Genomic DNA, 18,164 nt, shown 5'->3' with positions numbered 1-18,164 from the left:
AGAAGTGTAATTTTTGCTTCCTTGCAAAGCGTAAGCTAGCAAAATTTTATAAATATTACAACATGCAAGCTAGCAACTTTGGTAAGTTTTACATTATTTTTGAATATGCAAGCTAGCAAATTTTTGAGATGTTCATGATAGTAAGTTCTTTCTTCTCTTTTGAGAAGTGCAAGCTGTCAATTTTTCTCCCCCTTTGTCATTGTCAAAAAGAAGGGAATAATATAATTTTATAATTCTTTCTTCCTTTACAATAATTTTTAATTTATGACAAAGGTAAAGTATCAATCTTATTTCAATATGTTTGTGCATCATTATAGTTTCAAATTAAATCATGCATAATTTCAAAACCTTACATATCATCCTTACTTTATGCATGATACTAAAAATTCAATCATCATATCATACATAATACTCAAGCATTCATAATACAATATTTTAACAACAAATCATAGTATTTCAAATCATGATGGTATCTAAATGCCAAATTACATTACATCCTGTCATGTATGATCATAACTTCTCATTTGTATGCATCAAAATAATATTATGAGTATTTCATGCATTCATATCATCACATGAAGAATATTAAGAAGAACTTGGTGATGAGATATACTTCATGAATATAAAAAATTTTATATAATAAAACTCAAGTCATAAACTTTAAAAGATGTCAAGTAGCATATCATGGTTTATTATAATAAATCTTCTTTTTAGTGAATAGCAAAAAGAATCATAGGAGAACAAGATCTCAATTCATGCATATCAATAAATATGATTCACTTTGACAAATCTCCTTTTTAGTAAAGAAAAAAGAAGCATGGGAGTTCAAAAACAAGATCTTGATTCATAGAAAAATTTCAAATATCAATATCGAGAATTCAAGATCATGATATAGATAAAGACATTCCTATAGCAAAATGATGTCACGAGAGAACACATAAATGATCTTATAATATCTCTCGATTCATTATGAATCATAAAAATTATAATTCTGAAAAATCATGATTCATTTGGATAGTAGATAGCAAAAAGAAACATCGAGGATAAAATATCTTGATTCATATAGGGTAAATCTCAAGTTATAAATATCGAAAAATTAAGATAAAGCTCATTCAAATTCAAATCATTAAATCAAAATCATTTTCAAGAGATTCACAAAAGCATAATATACATGGATTCACTAATCTTTTATTGAAAAATCATTAAGATAGAGATGAAAATGTAATCCTTTTTTATGTGTTTCATTTTAAGTTGTTTGTTTCATACAAGAATGCCTTTATTTTTTTATGCCAAATAAAAACATGCATCAACGTTTAGGATCGAAAAATAAATTTTGTCATAAAAACCATCAAGACCAAAAAAGTATAACACATTAAACATAAAGCTTCTTCAAACAAGAGATTTAATTCATCATTTTTATTCCAATGATAATTCATTTTTCTTTTTATGTATTTCATTTTATGTGATTGATTTCATATAAATATGCTTAAGTTTTTTATATAAAAACCATCCATCTTGTTTAAAACCAAAAAACCAACTTTCATTGCGACAAAGATCAATAAGCCATGAATCATAAAAATCGTCATGCATAATAAACTCACGAAGCATGATCATTATGCATTATTAAGCATGGTTTCATAAGACATCTTTAATCAAAATTGAAAAGCTACATGGAAATCATCAAAAACCACATTAGTGCTTCTTAAACACATATATAGGATTAATCATTAGATTTAAATCTAACATTTTGTTGTATTTTATAAAAATATGCAATTGTCATTATCATTTTCAAAATTAGCTAGAAAAAGTCAAGCATGATCCCCTTTTATTTATTTATTTTTGTAATTTATATATTAATTTAATAACAACATATGAAATACATTAAGTAATTTCAAAATAAATTGAGGGGGTTTCGGGTGAGTCATTTGCATCATTGTCGAGAGCCATTAAGGTAAAGTTCGTCGTTTCGTCTTCATCGGTTTGCTCCTCATCTCCGTATGTGCTCGATTTGTCCCAAAATACTTCATTCTTCTTGCGTTCATAGAAATGGTTACATTCTTTTTAAATTTATTTTTGTTCTTTAATTATTGTTTTATCAGCCTTTTAAATTTCATAGTAAGGAGTTCAAGTTCACCATCACTTGAGCTTATACTCGAGTGGTCTTCAATTATTCTAAATCTCAATCCTTTGTGTTCTTTGGAAGGTTATTCTCATGTTCATTTTGTATCATACAACTCATTTCATAGGTCATTAAAGACCCAATAAGTTCTTCAAGTGAAAAATAGTTCAAATCCTTGGCCTCTTGAATGACCGTTACTTTAGGGTCCCAACTCTTTGGAAGGGATCCCAATATTTTATTAATGAGCTCAAAGTTAGAAAAGCTTTTACCAAGTGCTTTTAGACTATTGACGACATCCTTAAAATGGGTGTACATGTCTCCAATAGTCTTGCTTGGTTCCATTCGAAACAACTCAAAATCATACATCAAAAGATTTATTCTAGACTCTTTTACTCTATTCTAGACTTTGTTACTCTATTCGTGCCTTTGTATATGATTTCGAGTGTGTGCCAAATGTCAAAAGTCATTTCACAAATTGACACTCGATTGAACTCGTTTTTATCTAAAGCACAAAACAATGTATTCAAAGCCTTTGCATTTAAAGAGAAAGTCTTCTTCTCCAAATCATTCTAATCGTTCATCGGAAGAAAAGACTTATGAAATCTGTTTTTGATAATATTCCATAAATTTAAATTAAAGAAAAGCAAGAAATCTCTCATCTGATTTTTTCAACAAGTGTAGTCCATCCCATTAAACATGGGAGGACGAATAAGAGAGTGACCCTCTTAAAAGTCGAAAAGAATTATTTCTCTTGGGTGATAAACTAAATGAGAAATAATGAGGCTCTGATACCAACTATTAGGAATGAGTCGACACTAAGAGGGGGTGAATTAGTGCAGTGGTAAAACTACATCGGTTTAAAATTTTTTATATGATAAAATCCGAATAATAAAGATGTTAACTTAAAAGCATACGGAAAAGTGTAGTGGATGTAAAGTAAGTAAGACGGTTTGCAATTATAGTAAATAGCAAAACAGAAATGCAAACCAGATTTTTATAGTGGTTCAGTCACCATGACATACATCCACTCCATCGATTCCTCTTCCATCGAGGCCACCGGCATCCACTATCAGTCTTCCTTTAATATACGAAGACCAACCACCTTTTATAGATTTTTCTCCTTTTATCGGGTTTAGGAGATAACCCTTACACCACTACTTACTCCTCTCTCAAACTATTCTAACACTTAGATTTTTTAGAGGAGTTCACAAAAGATTACAACAGCGTTTTCTTTCTTTTTCACTCTCAATTTTTGTGTATGTTAACTAGGGTTTAGGAGATAACCCTTACACCACTACTTACTCCTCTCTCAAACTATTTATAGGTCTCAAGTTGATTCAAACTTAGAGCCTAAAAATGTCTCATCCTGGGTCTTCGGGGTACGGGCAGTACCACCGCTTGTGCTGGGCGATACCATCGCTTGCAGCACTAACACTAGGCAGTATCATCGCCTAGTCTAGCGGTATCACCGCCTAACACCCTGACACTAGGTGGTACTACTGCCCAATCTTGTAGTACCACTACCTAACAATCTCTCGAAGATTGTGTTTGGGTAGTACCACCGCTTGATAGTCTCAGAGACTGTGCCACAATGGTTTTATCAATTTGGTCACTGTTTGGGCTTTTCACTTGGCCCAACATAGCCCAAACTTAGGTCATTGAATGAGCCCTTCTCTTAGCCCAAAACAATCCTATTTTGGGCTCAATTAGTCCCTAATTGAGTTGGTTTAATTACATTCTAAATCAACTCAATTAGCCTCTAAACTAACTCGATCTAGACATAATTGATAACAAGCGAATTCTTGTTGTCCAGCATGTCATTGGTTCATCCAGCGCTTCATCTGATCCTTCGGTGCATCGTCCTCTCCTTCAGTACATTTCCTAATCGGCATGTTGTCTTCTCACAACATCTGATCTTCTTGGTGCAATATCCGATCTTCTTGGCCCGATGCCCGAATTCACGGCCCGAAGCCTTCTGCCAATACATCGACCGATCCTCCAGCCCGACGTCCAATCTTCTAACATGTTTACTCCGGCCCAACGTCTAATTCCTCCTACTTTAATCAATTTTCCTTTTATGATTGACGTTAGCCCTGCGTTACTTAAACACACATTAAATTATAAACACTCTCAATTGGTTTCATCATCAAAATTCGAGATTCAATAGCTAGGGGCAAGAGATGGTACTTTGATAGTGGATGCTCAAGGCATATTACCGAAGATCCATCTCAATTCTCTAAGCTCACTAGCCTAAACAAAGGGTATGTGATCTTCGGAGACAACAACAAGGATAAAATCATTGAAAAATGAACCATAGGTAATAATCTAACTTTTTAATTGAAGATGTGTTGTTGGTTGATGGCTTAAAGCATAATTTTTTGAGCATTAGTCAACTGTGTGATAAAGGATACATCATTAGATTTAAATCCAATGCTTGCATTATTAAAAAACCACACAAAAACATATCTATGATAGCCTTAAAACAAAATAATATATACATTATCGACATTGATGATCTTTGTAATGAAATATGTTTTTCAGCTTTGAATGATGATGCTTGGCTTTAGTATAGAATATTAGGTCATGCTAGTATAAAACTAATTTGTCGAATCTCATCTATAAAACTTGTAAGAGATATTCCTCACATTAAGTTTATTAAAGACAATGTGTGTGATGCATGTCAACTAGAAAAATAAATAAAAGTTAGTTTCAAACCAAAAAATCAAATAAGCACCTCTAAACTATTGTAATTGATCCATATGGATTTATTTGGACCAATTGATATATCAAGCCTAGGAGGTAGCAAATACACCTTTGTAATTGTAGACGATTATAGTATATACACTTGGACATACTTCTTGGCACACAAAAGTGATTGCTTTAGGTATTTTTCAAAGTTTTGTAAACTTGTTCAAAATGAAAAAGGCTTTATGATTTCATCAATTCAGAGTGATCACAGTGGTGAATTTCAAAATCATAATTTACAAAATTTTTATGAATCTAATGGATATAATCATAATTTCTCTACTCCGAGAAATCCTCAACAAAATAGAGCAGTAAAAAGGAAAAATAGAAATTTACAAGAAATGGCAAGAACCATGTTGAACGAACATAGCCTACCCAAATATTTTTGGGCCGAAGCCATTAATACGACATACTATGTCATGAATAGGGTTCTAGTAAGACCATTACTTTCCAAAACTTCTTATAAATTGTGGAACAACAAAAAACCCAATGTTTCATATTTTAAAGTTTTCGGTTATAAATGTTTTATCTTGAATGAAAAAGATGCCTTAGGAAATATTGATGCAAATCCAATGAAGGGATTTTTCTTAGCTATTCTTCTATTTCTAAAGCCTTTCATATCTTTAACAAAAGAACTTTGGTTATAAAAGAATCTATTCATGTTGTCTTTAATGAAGTTTCTGAACTTAAGAAAAATGAGTTTGTTGATAATCTTAATTTTGATGCTTTGAATTTAAATGAACCTTCTCCTCCAACTAGCAACTTAGATGTATCTTCTTCATAAACATCCTTACCCAAGGAATGGAAGTACGTAGATGCTCATCCTAAGGAGCTAATTATATGAGACACATCAAAAGGGGTTCAAACTCGTTCTTCTCTAAAGAATTTTTGTGTCAACGCTGCCTTTCTTTCTCAAATTCAACCTAAATGCATTGACAAGGCCTTGAAAGATGATTCATGGGTTATCGCAATGCAAGAAGAGGTGAACCAATTTGAAAGAAATAAGGTGTGGAAGCTTGTTCCGAGGCCAAATGACCATTTAGTTATTAGTACTAAATGGGTCTTTAGAAACAAGTAAGATGAATTTGGTATCATGGTTAGAAACAAGGCTAAATTAGTGGCCAAATGTTTCAACTAAGAAGAATGTATCGATTGTGAAGAAATCTTCACTCTTGTGGCACGATTAAAAGGCATAAGGATGCTTTTTGCTTACCCTAGAAGTAATAATTTTACGTTATTTCAAATGGATGTTAAAAGTGCTTTTCTTAATAGATTTATTTCGAAGAAGTTTATGTTGAATAACATCCTAGATTTGAGAATGATAATTTTTCTAATCATGTGTTTAAATTGACTAAAGCTCTTTATGGATTGAAACAAGCCTCAAGGGCTTGGTATGAGAGACTTTGCTCCTTTCTTATCCAAAATAATTTCTCTAAAGGTAAGGTCGATATTACATTATTTATTAAAATTTTTGAAAATAACTTTCTTATTGTTTAAATTTATGTTGATGATATTATTTTTGGTTCTACTAATGAATCTTTATGCGAATCGTTTACCAAGAGTATGAGTCTAGAGTTTAAAATGAGTTTGATGGAGGGAACTAACCTTCTTTTTAAGCTTACAAATCAAACAACTCAATGATGATATTTTTCATAGCCATACAAAATATATATTAGACTTGCTAAAACGATTTAATATGGATAGTTCAAAAGCTATCAATACTCCTATGAGTACCTCCACTAAGTTAGACATTAACGAAAGTAGAGAAAGCTTTGATCAAAAAGCTTATAGGGGTATGACAGGTAATTTACTATGCATCACCGTAACTAGACCGAACATCATGTTTAGCGTAGGTCTTTGTGCTAGGTTTCAATCTAACCCCAAACAATCTCATTTAAAAGCTGTTAAAAGAATTTTTAGATACCTAAAAGGAACTCCTAAACTAGGATTATGGTATCCAAAATCTAAAAACTTTGAATTGCTTGGTTATGCCGATGCTGATTTTGCTAGCCGCCAAATAGATAGAAAAAGCATATCCTAAACATATCAATTTTTAGGCCATGCACTTGTCTCTTAGTCTTCTAAGAAACAAAATTCGGTTGCATTATCTACAACTAAAGCTGAGTATATAGCAACAGGAGTATGTTGTGCTCAAGTTATATGGATGAAAAACACTTTAGAAGATTATGGAATTCACTTGAAAAACATACTTATAAAATGTGATAACATTAGTGCAATATGCTTGACAAAAAATCATATTCAACACTCTAGAACTAAACATATTGATATTAGGCATCACTTTATACGAGATCATGTTAATAACCATGACATATCTCTAGAATTTATTGATACAAAACATCAATTAGTTGATATTTTTATAAAACCCTTGATTGAGGAATAATTTGATTTTATAAGAAGAGATTAGGTATGCTAAATTGCTCTGGTACATGAGATCCTCTTTAAACTTTTTCCATGTTTTCTTAATTGAGTTCTATTTTTTGAGATCATTCACTATTATTTCTTCACTTGAGATAAGATTTAAATCATGGATTTATGGAATGAGCCATCTAAATTTTTTTTGTAAATAAATGTAGAACTTCAATGAAGTTTCTCCTATGAAGTTTCTCCTCCTACTAAAGTAGAACTTCAATGATGTTTGTGTAAATAAATGTGTGCACCACGTAATGATAAAGATCACTGCCATAATGCAGCACATAAAGTGCTCACTACCTGTAGGCAGTGGCACCACCCAACTGGCGGTAGCACCGCCAGTGCTCACTGGTTGTAGGCAATGGTACTTCCCAGCTAGCGGTGGCACCGCCTGCAACTCAGCCCTATAAAAACCCAAGTTAGGGTCGACGGTAGAACCGAACCCAACCCACTCTACACCTATCCAAAGAGCCCCAAATCTCTAATTCCTCTTGCTCTCCCTCTAGTGACTCAAAACAATCCTCATCTTCTACTAAATCAAGGATCAATCTAAAACCATTTGGTGATCACAAGAAGGTTAAACTATTAAGGTAATCCCTAAACCAAATTGTTTCCTTCGTTGCAATTACTTGTTTTTGCCTCTCATTTGTTCTTAATAAATGTAGTCTCCATGAGTTCTAGAATATTCTCAAGGGACAAAGGGAGGAGGAGATTAAATGAAACCTATGACTCCCTACTTTTTTATTCTCCTCAATATGCTCTTAAATTTTCAACTATAGAGTCTAGAAATATTTATAAGGGGAAATACATAGATTTAGATGAATTAAGAAATTTGGAACCAATTCAATGGAACCTAGATATCCTCTCAATCCTTGAAATAAGTGAACTTATCTATCCTAGACTTGTTAGGTTATTTTACAATAAATTGCATGTAGATGAACACAATAGGGTCTCCACTTATCTCTTAGGACATCATATACCTATTATAGATAGCAAAATCTGTAACATCATTAGAATTGCTGAGAAAAGTAGAGGTTGTTACTTTAGAGGACAATGGAATAAAGAATTAGTTGGAACCACTTATTCTGATGCCTTAGATACAATTTTTGATAATCCAAACTTGTCTATCCTTCCAAAAAGCTGTGAACATTTACTATCTTTCAATACCAAATTGCTTTATCACATCTTGATAAGTATTATGCTCCCAAAACAATATCATCATAATGAAGTTAACCAAATGGAATTAGGTACGATGTATTGGGTTATGAAGGGACATGATAATTGTTTTGGCTACCTAATACAGCAAAACATGATCGAACTATCAAAAAAGGACATGATGCTTCCATATGGTGGCCTGATCACTAGACTAATTCATGATTATGATATAGTAATTCCACCTGACGAAGAAATAATGAAACTAGATAGGTTCAACATCATAAATAGAAACCTGCTACGAAGATTAAGATATACTGTCAGAAATGAGATATGGACTAGATTACCTGTTGAATCTCGGATTTTGATGATAAAACCAATTGATAGTGTTTATGATTTAATCTGCGTTTTGAGTGACGTAGGATGCTTCGATCAGGATGAGACAATTAAAGCAGTAAGAATCATATTGTGCTAGGGGAAAACATGTCAGAAGATTGGACGTTAGGCCGAAGGATCGATCGATGTATCGACAGAAGGCTTCGGGTAATGGATTCGAGCATTGGGCTAAGAAGAGCGGATATTGTGCCAAGGATATCGAAGTTGCAGAGTCAACTAGCCAATTGGGCAATAGGCCGCAAGAAGGACAACGCGCCGAAGAATCAGATGAAGCTTCGAGGGACCAATGACATGTCGGATAATATGATTAATGCTTAGTATTAATTGTTTTTACATATGTAGTATTAACTATGATAGCAAGGCATGAAGCAAAATGAAGTCCCGTAGTCTAGGACGTGATTTCGTTGGGAGTTCGAGAATTTGTCGGAAGTCCGGATGTTTGTCGGAAGTTCTGGTGGAACCAGCCAAGAAGTCTCGGAGCTTGCTAGAGAAGCTTGTCAGAACTCGCCAAGAAGATCGTCGTGAAGTCCAAGAGCTTGCCGGGAGTCCGCAAGAACATTGCCGAGAGATCGCCGGAAGCTCGTCGGAAGAAACTGGACTTATCTTGCTCAGATTGTGTCATAGATTTCGTAGTTAGCACGTAATTGGGTTTGGATTTGGGCCAACCCAATTAGGGGCTAGCTAGGCCCATGTAAGGACTATGTTGGGCCTAATGAGAGGCCCAAACAGTGCCCCAAGAGGTGACACCATCATGGCACAGTCTCCGAGACTATGTAAGGCGGTGGTACCACCAGTCTGGGCGGTTGTACCACCCCGGCAGGGTGTCAAGCAGTGGCACCGCCAATCTGGCGGTGGTACCACCCAGCACAACCTCCCAAAAGGTGGTGTTAGGATCAAAAGCACTAAGAGGGGGGGGTAAATTAGTGCAGTGGAAAACTTTCGATGATTAAAGCGACGTTCGTATGATAAAAGGGTTTTTGATGAAAAACTGTTTCAAAAAGTTCTTCAACTTAAGATCAAGCGAAAGTATAGTTGAAGTAAAGCAACGGAGGCAGTTTGCAGTTAAGATAGAGAGCAGAATGTAAATGCAAACCGAGATTTAGAGTGGTTCGGTCAATCTTGACCTACATCCACTTTTGGCTTCCTCCTCCGATGAGGTCACCAACGTCCACTAGAGGCCTTCCTTTAATAGGCGAAGGCCAACCACCCTTTTACAGCTTTACTCCTTTTGACGGGCTTAGGAGATAACCCTTACATATTTCCACTCCTCTCTTGAATTATCAAAACATAGAAGAAAAGAGAGACAAGAACTTATAGCCTTTTACAACACTTTTAAGCTCTCAAATTCTTAGAATAAATGCAAGCTTTCGGTGCCCTTTCATGCAGGAAAGGGTGGGGTTTATATAGGCCCCAACTGGTTTGAATTTGGAGCTCAAAAGTGTCATCTCCCGGATTTCTGGGATCCTAGCGGTACCACTGCCATAACTAGGCAGTACTACTGCTTGGCATCTGACACTGGGCGGTACTACCACTCAGTCTGGGTAGTACCACCGCCTGACTGGGGCGGTACCACTGCCTGACTAGGGCGGTACCATCGCTTGGCAGTAATAACTATCAACGGTACCACCGCTTGGCAGTAATAACTGCCAGTGATACCACCGCCTGACAGGGGCGGTACTATCGCCTAGAATTCCTAGGAGACCAAGTCTCCTGGGCGGTGCCACCGCCGACCAAGAATTTTGGGTCCAAATGGGCTGATCCATTCGACCCAATTTGGGTCTGTTTAGCGCCCAGTTGGTCCCAGATTAAGTTAATGGGATCACCTCCCAATTCTAACTTAATCTACCAGCTAACCATGACACTTAAGACATTAATGCTGCAAATCGTGTTCCAGTGCGTCAATCGCTTCTTTCGACGAGCTTCCGATGAACTTCCGGCGAACTTCCGATAAACTCAGCGATGCTCCGGCGGACTTCTAGCAAACTCCTGGACTTGCGATGATTCTCTTGGTGAGTTCTAACGAGCTTCTTTGGCAAGCTCTTGGACTTCTCGGATTGTTCCTGCAGAACCTCTGACGACCGTCCGGACTTCCGACGAACTCTCGAACCCCCAATGTGATCTTGGTCTTAACTCCGGCTCAACACCTACTGCATGTCTTTCTGTCATCGTAGTTAATCCTACACACTTATCTCAACATATGGATTAGATAACCAAATAACAATTGACTTCATTATCAAAATCCGAGATTCAACAATCTCCCCCTTTTTGATGATGACAATCAATTGATGATAGAGTTAACCTTAACTCTCCCTATCTATATATCATATTTGAGATAAGTCATTTTTGAATTTAAAGCCTTTGAATTCAAGAGACATATTGATAAGTTAAGTTCATTTAAACTTATCAATACCCCTATCATGATTCCTATCATGATGTTTCTCTTTGAAAATGATGTCAAGGCATGACATCCATTTTCAAGTTTCATATTTCAAATGTGAAAGATAGCAATCATAGCAATTCATCATATGGTAAGATATCAACATTGTAAAATTGTGATGCAAGCTCTTGATATCTTAACATGATACAAATATTTTAAATGTAAGCTCTATGTAAAGCAATTCATTCTATCATAGCAATTCATCATATGGCAAGATATCAATTTGTAAAACTACGATGCAAGCTGTTGATATCTTAACATAATGCAAATATTTCAAATATAAGCTCTATGTATAGTAATTCATTCTATGTATAGGAATTCATCATATGGCAAGATATCAATTTGTAAAATTACGATGTAAGCTTTTGATATCTTAACATAATGCAAATATGGCAATCATAGCAACTATAGCAATTCTATCATTAATTTACCACATATTTCTCTAATATTTTAACATAATGCAAATATGACAATTATAGCAATTCTTTCTATCGTCAATTTACCACATATTTTCCCCCTTTGTCATCAACAAAAAGGAGAATGATTTAAGCATATTTCATGCATAAGTGAGGTAATGATTCATGTCATAGAAAGGTTCATGTCATTTTTCAATAATAAGTGATAGGATACCAATTATACAAACATTTCAAAGAAACATGACATGGAGATAGCTTTCATTACATCTTCCTTTTTCTTTGTCATTATCTATTTGCATGAAGGAGGAAAGCCATTGTGAGCTTACTTAAATGAAGTTAAACAAAATGATAAGAGATTAAATCATGCTTCATTTTTACATGGATCAAGATATGCATGTGAATGAAATTCATGCAAGTGTTCATCTCAAAAGGAAATCTTCCTTCATCAAGAAGGAATTCATATGAAAGAATCATTTCATCAAATCCCTTTCTCGATTAAAAATTCAAGATAAATCTATGAGAGATGCATTTTCATATGTCAAAAATCATGGAGCATTGATATGAAATAAACTTGATACATTGATATAAAATCATTTAGGCTCATGAAAGCTCCATTAAGTTTGGAAGAGAAATACAAAATCATGTATTCAGACAGTATTATTAAGATCAAAAAAGTTTAAAAATGAAATTCATGTATTCGGACAAGGTTTTGCTATAGATTTTCAAACACAATCATGAAGGTAAAACATGCTTATCATCATGGAAATTTTGCATCCAAAATATATAATTTCTAACATGTTATTAAGGCATGTAATCGTGTAAAATTCTCTTCATAGCAATTAAGTGATTGATCATTGAATCAAGAAAGTTCAAAAAATAAATTTAATAAGTTTATGCATTCAAACAAATCAACATTCCTAATTCTCTTCTAATGAAATCAAATTGTTCTTCACTTAAAGACTTTGTAAAAATATCAGCTAGTTGATGTTTAGTATCAATGAACTCTATAATTACATCATGATTAGTGACATGATCTCATATAAAGTGATGTCTAATATCAATATGTTTTGTTCTTGAGTGTTGAATGGAATTCTTTGTTAAACATATTGCACTTATGTTATCACATCTAATGGGAATACTTTTAGATGAACTTTATAATCTTATAAGGTGTTTTTCATCCACACAACTTGTGCACAACATGCACTAGCTGCAATATACTCAGCTTTGGTTGTTGATAGTGCAACCGAGCTTTGTTTCTTCGATGATCAGGAAACAATGGCATATCCCAAAAATTGACATGTTCCTGATGTGCTTTTTCTATCTAGTCTACACCCAGCAAAATCCGCATCAGCATAACAATTAACTCAAAATTCTCGGATTTTGGATACCATAATCCTAGATTTATGGTATCTTTAAGATATCTAAATATTCTTTTAACTGCTTTGAGATTAGATATCTTAGAGTTCGATTGAAACATAGCATAAAGTCCTACACTGAACATGATATCCGGTCTAGTTGCAGTGAGATAAAGTAAACTTCCTATCATACCCCTATAAGTTTTTTAATCGAAGCTTTCTCTACTTTCATCAATTTCTAACTTAGTGGAGGTGCTTATCGGAGTGTTGATAGCTTTTGAACTATCCATATTAAATCTTTTTAGCAAATCTAAAGCATATTTAGTTTAACTAATAAAGATGTCATTGCTTAGTTGTTTAATTTATAAACCAAAGAAGAAGGTTTCCCATCAAACTCATTTCAAATTCAAGGCTCATAGTTTTAGCAAAATATTCACAAAGAGATTCGTTCGTAGAACCAAAGATAATATCATCAACATAAATCTGGACAATGAGAAAATTATTTTTAAAATTCTTGATAAACAATGTAGTATCGACCTTGCCTTTTGAAAAATTATTTTCAATAAGAAAAGAACTAAGTCTCTCATACCAAGCCCTTGGGGCTTGTTTTAAACCATAGAGAACTTTAGTTAATTTAAACATATGATTAGGGAGGCTATTATTTGTAAATCTGGGAGGTTGTTCAACATAAACTTCTTTGAAAATAAAGCCATTAAGAAAAGTGTTTTTGACATCCATTTGAAACAACTTAAAATTATTACTACTAGCATAGGCAAGAAGCATCCTTATGGCTTCTAATCGAGCCATAGGAGCGAAGGTTTTTTCGTAATCGATACCTTCTTCTTAGTTGAAACCTTTGGCTACTAATCTAGCATTGTTTCTAACCATGATACCAGATTCATCTTGCTTATTTTTAAAGACTCATTTAATACCAATAACTAAATGATCATTTGGCCTAGGAATAAGCTTTCACACCTCATTTCTCTCAAATTGATTTAACTCATCTTGCATTGTGATAATCCATGAATTATCTTTCATGGCTTCGTCAATACATTTAGGTTCAATTTGGGAGAGAAAAGCGACGTTGGCACACAAATTTTTAAGAGAAGAACGTGTTTGAACCCCCTTAGATGTGTCTCTTGAGATTAGCTCTTTAGGATGAGCATCTACATACTTTCAATCCTTGGGTAAGGATATTTCAGAAGTGGATGCATCTAAGTTGCTAGTTAGAGAAGGGGTTTCATTTAAATTCAAGGAATCAAAATTAATATCATCATCAAAATTATTTTTTCTAATTTCTAAAATCTCATTGAAAACAACATGAATGGATTCTTCTATAATTAAAGTTCTTTTATTGAAGATACGAAATGCTTTAGAAATTGAAGAATAACCAAGAAAAATTCTTTCATCGGATTTAACATCAAACTTTCCTAAGGCATCTTTTTCATTCAAGATAAAACACTTACATCTAAAAACTTTAAAATATGAAACATTGGGTTTTTTTATTGTTCCACAACTTATAGGGAGTTTTGGTTAGTAAGGGTCTTACTAGAACTCTATTCAAAATATAGCATACAGTGTTTATGGCTTCGACCCAAAAATATTTGGGTAGGCTATGTTCATTCAACATGGTTCTTGCCATTTCTTGTAAATTTCTATTTTTTCTTTCTACTACTCCATTTTTTTGAGGATTTCTTGAGTATCTCAAGAAGTTGTGATTGTATCCATTCAATTGACAAAATTCTTGGAAATCACGATTTTGAAATTCACCACCGTGATCACTCCTAATTGATGAAATCATAGAACCCTTTTTATTTTGAACAAGTTTACAAAACTTGGTGAAATATCTAAAGTATTCATTTTTATGTTTCAAGAAATAGGTTCATGTGTATCTACTATAATCATCTACAATAACAAAGGCGTATTTGCTACCTCCTAGGCTTGATGTAGAGATTGATCCAAATAAATCCATATGGATCAATTGCAAGGGTCTAGAGGTGCTTATTTGATTCTTAGATTTGAAGCTACCCTTAATTTGTTTTCCTAATTGACAAGCATCACACACATTATCTTTGATAAACTTGATATGAGGAATTCCTCTTATAATTTCTTTGGATGAAATTTGAGTGATTAGTTTCATGCGAGCATGACCTAATCAAATATGCCAAAGCCAAGCATCGTCATTCAAAACCGAGTAACATATTTCATTGCAAAGATCATTGATATCAATGGTGTATACATTATTTTATTTTAATGCAATCATAGATGTGTTTTTGTGTGATTTTTCAATGATGCAAGCATTAGATTCGAATTTGACAATATATCCTTTATCACCCAATTGACTAATACTCAAGAGGTTATGTTTTAAACCATCAACTAACAAAACATCTTCAATAAAAAAGTTAGATTTGTTATCTATGGCTCCTTTCCCAATGATTTTACCTTTGTTGTTGTCTCCGAAGGTGACATAGCCTTCGTCTATACTAGTGAGCTTAGAGAATTGAGATGGATCTCCAATCATATGCCATGAGCATCCACTGTCAAGGTACCATCTCTTGCTCCTAACTTGTGATGGTATATGTTTCTATAATAAAGGATGATTTTTAGGTACCTACTTAATCTTGTGTGCCTCAAAAACTAATCTAAATTGTTTTTCATGTTACATGGAATTTATCATGATTCCTTTAGGAACTCAAATCAATTTGTTCGGACTAACTTTCTTTAATGGACAATGATAAGTTCTATGTCCATATTTGCAACAAAAGTTACATTTGCTTTGGTATGAAACATGCAAGATAGGACCTTTAATGAAGGTGGTTGGATTTTGGTGAGGACTTCTCACAAATCTAATTCCACTTCATTTAGGAACGTGACCCTTATTTGTAAGGATCATCTTCAAAGACTTGCTACCAACCTCGAATTTCTTCAAGGTCTCTTTAAGTAGCAGTTCTCCTTTTGGAGAGTTTCTAGATCATGGCATTTCATACATTGAGCTAAACTATCATTATGTTCAGTTTTTAATTTATCAAAATTACTAATATGAATGTCATGCTCCTTTTTTAATAATCTATATTTTCTACTTATTATTTTGCATTCATCAAATAAGTCAAGGAAAGCAGTTAATAATTCATTAAATGATAAATCTGTATCAATTTAATTTGTTACCTCCTCTCCGATGGCTATTAGGGCGTAGTAAGCAACTTGCTCGGTGTTGGACTCCTCTTCTTCGGACGCGTTTGAGTCATCCCACGTTGCTTTGAGTGCCTTCTTTGGTGTTCTTTTCTTAGCTTGGGGACAATCACTATTGTAGTGTCCCGACTTCTTGCATTCGTAGCAAATTACTTGATCCCTTTTGGGTTCAAATTTATTTTTAGTGTCATTTTTAAATTTATTTCTTTTAATGAATATTTTAAATTTCCTTGTTAGAAGTGCTAAGTCATTGTCAAAGTCCTCATCACTTGAGTTTTCTCTCAAGTGCTCTTCTAGAGTTCTAAGTGTCATATCTTTCCTGTTCATGAGCTTTACAAATCATTTCGTAGGTTATTAATGACCTGATTAATTCTTCAAGAGGGAAGTTGTTTAAATCTTTAGCCTCTTTAATAACATTGACTTTAGGGTTCCAACTCTTTGGAAGGGATCTTAGAATTTTATTGACAAGCTCAAAATCCGAAAACTTTTACTAAGTCCTTTTAGACCATTGATGACATCCGTGAAACAGGTGTACAAGTTACCTTTGGTCTCGCTCGGTTTCATTCGAAAAAGTTCATAAAAATGTACTAAAAGATTAATTTTTGACTCTTTCAATCTACTTTTGCCTTGGTGAGTCACTTCGAGTGTATGCCAAATATCAAATACAGTTTCACAAATCGAAACACGATTGAACTCATTTTTATCAAGTGCACAAAATATGGCATTCATAGCCTTTGCATTAAGAGCTAAAGTCTTCTTCTCCAATTCATTCCAATTGATTATTGGAAGAGATGACTTTGAAAATCCATTTTCAACAATATTCTAAAGTTCAAGATCCATAGAAATAAGGAAGATCCTCATTCGGGTCTTCCAATAGGTGTAGTTCGTCCCATTGAACTTGGGCGGACGTGTAATAGAGTGGCCCTCTTAGTTTCCGGCGTATGCCATCTCTCTTGGGTTTTAATCCAATTGAAAGTTAACCCCACTCTGATACCAATTGTTAGGATCAAGAGCACTAAGAGGGTGGGGGGGGGAGGGTGAATTAGTGCAGCGGAAAACTTTCGACGATTAAAGTGACGTTCATATGATAAAAGCGCTTTTCATGAAAAATCATTTCGTAAAATTCTTCAACTTAAGATCAAGCGAAAGTATAGTTGAATTAAAGCAACGGAGGTAGTTTGCAGTTAAGATAGAGAGCAGAATGTAAATGCAAACTGAGATTTAGAGTGGTTCGGTCAACTTAACCTACATCCACTTTTGGCTTCCTCCTCCGATGAGGTCACCAACATCCACTAGAGGCCTTCCTTCAATAGACGAAGGCCAACCACCCTTTTATAGCTTTACTCCTTTTGACGGGCTTAGGAGACAACCCTTATAGATTTCCACTCCTCTCTTGAATGATCAAAACTTAGAAGAAAAGAGGGAGAAAAACTTCTAGCCTTTTACAACACTTTTAAGCTCTCAAATCCTCAGAATAAATGTAAGCTTTCGGTGCCCTTTCATGCAGGAAAGGGTGGGGTTTATATAGGCCCCAACTAGTTTGAATTTGGAGCTCAAAAGTGTCATCTCCCGGATTTCTGGGGTCCTGGCAGTACCACTGCCATAACTAAGTGGTACTACCGCTTGGCATCTGACACTGGGCGGTACTACCGCTCAGTCTGGGTGGTACTACCGCATGGCAGAGATCGGAGACCAAGCTTTGGCGGTACCATCGCTTGACTGGGGTGGTACCACTACGTGGCAGTAATAACTATCGGCGGTACCACCGCCTGACAGGGGTGGTTCTACCGCCCAGAATTCCTGGGAGATCAAGTCTCCTAGGCGGTGCCACCACCGCCGGCCAAGAATTCTGGGTCCGAATGGGCTGATCTATTCGGCCCAATTTGGGTCTATTCAGGGCCCAATTGGCCCCAGATTAAGTTAAT

This window comes from Musa acuminata, chromosome BXJ3-10 (assembly GCF_036884655.1).
Source record: "Musa acuminata AAA Group cultivar baxijiao chromosome BXJ3-10, Cavendish_Baxijiao_AAA, whole genome shotgun sequence".
Classification (NCBI taxonomy): domain Eukaryota; kingdom Viridiplantae; phylum Streptophyta; class Magnoliopsida; order Zingiberales; family Musaceae; genus Musa; species Musa acuminata.
The sequence above is the reverse complement of the archived record's forward strand: the minus strand, read 5'-3'. Positions refer to the sequence as shown.